This window comes from Solanum pennellii, chromosome 3 (genome assembly GCF_001406875.1).
Source record: "Solanum pennellii chromosome 3, SPENNV200".
Lineage (NCBI taxonomy): Eukaryota > Viridiplantae > Streptophyta > Magnoliopsida > Solanales > Solanaceae > Solanum > Solanum pennellii.
Window position 1 is genome coordinate 30,648,931 of NC_028639.1, and position 5,078 is coordinate 30,654,008.

Sequence of the window (5,078 nt, forward strand, 5' to 3'; positions counted from 1 at the left end):
CCTTTGAAAATACTTTTGAAGAAAATGTTCTATAAGGAGTTTAGGTATGAAACTCACAAAACTTCCATTAAAGAATAATAACATGTTTAGTTGAATTTTATAAAGTCGACTTAATAAGAATTTTTTTTTTAAGTGTTTCTTTTTCTTTCAAAAAGAAAATACTTTTAGTGAAAAAGAATATGTTCGATAAATTAATTTTAAAAACCTTTTAAGCAACTTAGTGCTTCACCATTTTTTAAAAACTATTTTTAAGTATAAGTATATATATTCAAAGGTATTTCCAAATAAGTACTTAGGTGGAAAAACTATTTTTTTCCGTTTCAAAAAACAACTTCTACTAATTTCTCCCAAAGTTTAACCAAATATCTCACCTTTTCAATGAGAAATAAACATGTCTCCCAAAAGCTTAGCAAAGCAAAACATAGTATAATCTTACTATGCTCGGCAATACATATGAAACTAGATAAAGAATCTGATGTGTACTACGACACACAAAGACATGAAAGCTACAAAAGTTTACACATTTACTCCAGACCCTTAGCTCATGAAGCAATATCTTCTTAAAGTCGTCAAATTGCAAGAGATTTCACATCATCCACTTTCTAGAGGTCTTCTTCATACTTATACCACCTCATAAACCCCTGATCATTTAGAGTGCGGTGACACATAATGCATGAGTCACTCATACATGTTAGGAATTTGTCTAACCTAGACGCCTTTTCAAGAATTGATTCATACAGCTCAGTCAGGATTCTAATCGGTTCGAGTGGATGGTCTTCAGTAATTATGCAATGAGATATGTTGACCACTTTCAACTTTTTCAACTCCTCCAAGATAATAGCCAGAGCAGGTTTATATAACACCGTGCACCTCAAACTAAATATTTCTAAGTTTGGAAGAAATGAAGCCAGTGCAGATGCAATCAACATATCACAGGGCCCCATAATTTTGAGTGCGGAAATTTTTTTTGCAACTCCTACCAATTTCCTTGATGACACGCGCAGGATTATTTATGCTTGGCATCGTTAGTGACTCAAGATGTTTCCATATATGAATACCCCTGCACATTGTTCGTCTTTAATTTTGTTCTAAGAAGGCATAACCAGGCGCTTAAGCCGTAGACACCTGAAAAGAGGAGATGTAATTAGTTGTCTTATTCATTTTCACGGTAATTTTTGCTTCTCTAAGAATAATTGAAAATTATAGGGCATCTGATATCTAAGAAACGTTTCTTGTTGTATGGTTTCTAGATCTAAGTTATAATTATAATACAAAAGAAAGATGAAAGTTTATTGGGGAAATACCTCTCGGCAGCAAAAGTCAACTGATGGTCGTTAACATACAAATTGGGATGGAAGATCAATGTTTGTATGTTTCCACAACTGAGGTTCAAGCAAATATTTAGGAGTCGGGTTAATTTTTCTTCAGATGGTCTGCCCACGTATATGTATGGCTTCACTTGAATTCTGATGAAATTCGATTGCAAAATGGACAAGTCCAGCGTCTTCCAGAGAAGTGGATCACAACAAGCCAATCGCCATGCACGACAAAGTTGATGAATTGCATATATCAACTGGAAAAGGTCAAAGTACATGAGTATCGTCACCAAGATATTAATATCAAGGTCTTCCCATCTCCTTACAGAAGAATCTCCTTTTCCCATAACAACAGCTTCAATCTTCCTTTTCTTTTTAGAAACTCTATAAAGCTTCAATCGTGTGAACTCATGTAGATGGAAGAAAGGTTATTACTTCTCTAGATCCATGAAGACTTTGAATTTATAATGTCAAATTGATGATGCTGATTGTCTTTTTGTGTCAGACCATGAAGAATAAAAAGTCAAGACTTGTAATACGAAGAAACATAGAAGAGTGTACAAATACTTTTGAGGGGGGTACTGTGATGCCTAAAAGTGAAAAAACTAGGAAAATATAATCTTGAACAGTTGGTTGTAGATAACGACAAGAGAACTAAGTTCTTGCTGGCATAGCTGATGGAAGTGAGAGTTGTATACGAAATCTTGGTCAAATGAAAATGAAAATGTCATCCACCTGTAAATTGACTCTGGTCAACAATCTTTAACATTTTTTACTTTTTTCCTATCCTGTCTATTTTTTTTATTAAGGATTAAATAAAATATCTAACACCTGTAAATTGATTCTGGTCAACAATCTTTAATATTTTTTCCTTTTTTTCTATCCTACAAGTGTTTTTTTACACTTTAATTATGGGTTATTATGGATATTTGTTTTTACCCCCTAAACTATAGACCACGTGATATGGAGAGTGGCCATTTGTAATATCTCACAACTAGAAAGAACTAGAAAAGAGTTTAAAATCTGAAAATATTGGTTTTTGGAAAGTAAAGGGAAATTTGGAAAATTTGTCGAAGTTAGGAAAGTGAATTTTGGTCATTTTGAAACGACCATAACTCCTAGCTCAGGATGAGTTAGGAGTATTTCCAGATATGGTTGCAAAGCCCATAGAATAATATTTCCAACGCCACCAATTTTGCGCGATTTCGATATCGTATGAGTGAGTTATGCCTTTCGGAAGTTGGGTTGTTGGATTAATGAAAGTTCAATTTGGATTTGGAAAGGACAAAGTTATATTTTCCTTAACTAATTTAATTAATCCGTTTTAGGGATTAAATTGAGGTAAAAAAAAGACTTTATTCAATTTAGGAAAAAGAGATTTCATGCTAGGGCTTGGAGAAAAGAGAAGAGAAGAAGAAAGAGGGCAAGATTCACCAAGATCGTCGAATCAAGTTGAGGATTTCGTCGGGGATGATCCCTAAGAAGGTATGTGGGTTATCTGAACGTTGGTTTCATTCACCCACGTGCCAAACATGTTTGGTTCAGTGTGTTTTCATTCCACACAGATTGAATTGCTTTTATTCTTGAACATGAGTTGAAGTTAATGAATTTCTTGAGGTAGAAAGTGTTGTTTCTTGAGTTCTCTGGCTTAGATCCTTGTATATATGAATTAGGTACATAGATCTAGGGTGAATCTTAGAAAATAAATCGATTCAGAACGATTTAAGGTCAGAAAAATGAGATAAAAATTCATCAGGCATCACCTGGGCAGAGCCAGGCGCGGTGCGTCCCATCTGCGCCAGAGGGCCTAGGGCGGCGCGCCTGCAGTGCGCCAAAATGAGGCCTCTGAACTTGAGGCCTGGCGTGGCACGCCCAGAATGCGTGTGGATCGGCATTTTTCGCTCAATTTTCGTAATTCAGTCTGTTTAAGCTTTTCTAAAGTGTTTTAACTCTTTCTAATGATTCTGACTACTCTAAGTGACTTCTGATCATATAGAAATCATCCAGAAACATGAATTACAACCTTGAATCCATAACTTCAAATTCAAGGAAAGTTTAGAGCCAAGTTTAGAAAGTTCTTAGAGTCCTTTCAAGAAGTCTTTTACAAATGCTTTTAAACTTGTTTTAAGACTTAGAGATCAGGTTGAGTAAAGAGTAAAGATAAGAAGAAGAAGTTGTTCATTTCAAGTTTCCTAAGTCTTTCAAAAATATTTAATGTCGTTTTAAGACTTAAGTTTGAGTTTAGTTCAGAGTAGGGTGTAGTCTTTTCTTCAAAACAGTAGATGAGAACTAAGTATTCCCAAGGAAGTATAAAAATCTTTTCACATTTAAAAAGAAGGGAAACTAAGATTTCCAAAGAGCCTTTGGGCTAGTTTTCAGAAAAAGAGTAATAGTTTTCTAAATGAAGCAAGTAGGGAAATCGAGATTTCCAAGATAGCCTTTGAGCTAAGTTTGAGCACTAATCTCAAATCACAGAAGTAAGTATGTTTTAAAACATATGAACTAATATAATGATATTTTTGGAAGTAGTATTGAGCACGGATATGAGGGAAAATTCAGATAACTCCCAACCCCCATAATCCATGTAGACACCATGGGTAGAAAAGGGTCATATTTTTTTAGATGATTCATTTAGTGCTTGGTTAGCATAGACTAGTGGATCCATTAGGCAATTCAGGTCTATAATTATGGCAAGGTGTAGGACGACCCTGACAATGTGAGACAAAATATTGTATCATCACTCTAGTTCTCAAGTGACGGTTGTCGGTTAGAGAAACTCCCACAAATGTTAAATGTATTTATATATATACATCAATTTATTTGTATTTTTACATACATATCATATTTAATTGTATCCTTTTATACATTCAGAGTGTAGAACATGTTTTCAAACACCTTTTATTTATATTGCACTTGCTTTAAAATTGCTTTATATTAAAATGAGTCAGTACCATTGAGTTATGTTATTCATGAATTTAGCAGAGCCAAGGTAAGTGTTGTTTCGTACTATTTTCAAGCTTAAGTTGTTTTAGCATTGCAACTCGCGTACTCGTACATTCAATGTACTACTGTTAGTTGACCTGCATTATATCATGATGCAGACACAAGTAACTAAGATCAACATCCGGCGTACCGTTGATGTAGTGAGCAACTCAGAGTCAGTTGGTGAACCTCCTTTCACTTCGGAGGACATCTTTATCGTTCATTTATTGTTTTTAGTTTTCAGTTAATTAGGATGATTAGGGGTCCTGTCCCAACATCGCTCTTTGTTTAGAGGCTTCATAGAAAGATAGTAGTAGCTCTTTAGTCTTTTCATTTCACTTGTAAACAATTAAGACTTGAGTTGACATTTTGGCTAAGTGATTTTCTTTTAGTTGTTCCTTGAGTTATAAGATCATGTTTTTAAGTCTTCTACTGAGTAAGTAAGCAAGGCCAAGGGTCCGCTCTAGGCCAGCAATGGTCTTCGAGTGCCAGGATGTAGGCTCGGGGTGTGACATTGTTAAAAAGAGTATTTATGTGTACTTGCTAGTACCTTAAGTGATTTCCGTCATTTTATCAGATTCACCTCATTTAGCGCATTACTATTACTTGAATGACAACTTATGCAAATTGATTACTTAATTTTGTTTCTATAAATATCAAAGTTAATATTGACTGGTAAATTCTATCTACTATAATATTATATTTAGTAATTCTCTTTTTCAGAGAGGATTTTAGAAACGATTGACACCCTCATTTTTGAAGACTTAGGAGATGTAAATT

General features: G+C 34.4%; 1 pseudogene; it reads right to left on the minus strand.

The window, feature by feature from the left end:
* Positions 1-569: 569 nt before the first annotated feature.
* On the minus strand, positions 570-1,663 carry LOC107014238 (annotated as a pseudogene).
* Positions 1,664-5,078: the final 3,415 nt, after the last annotated feature.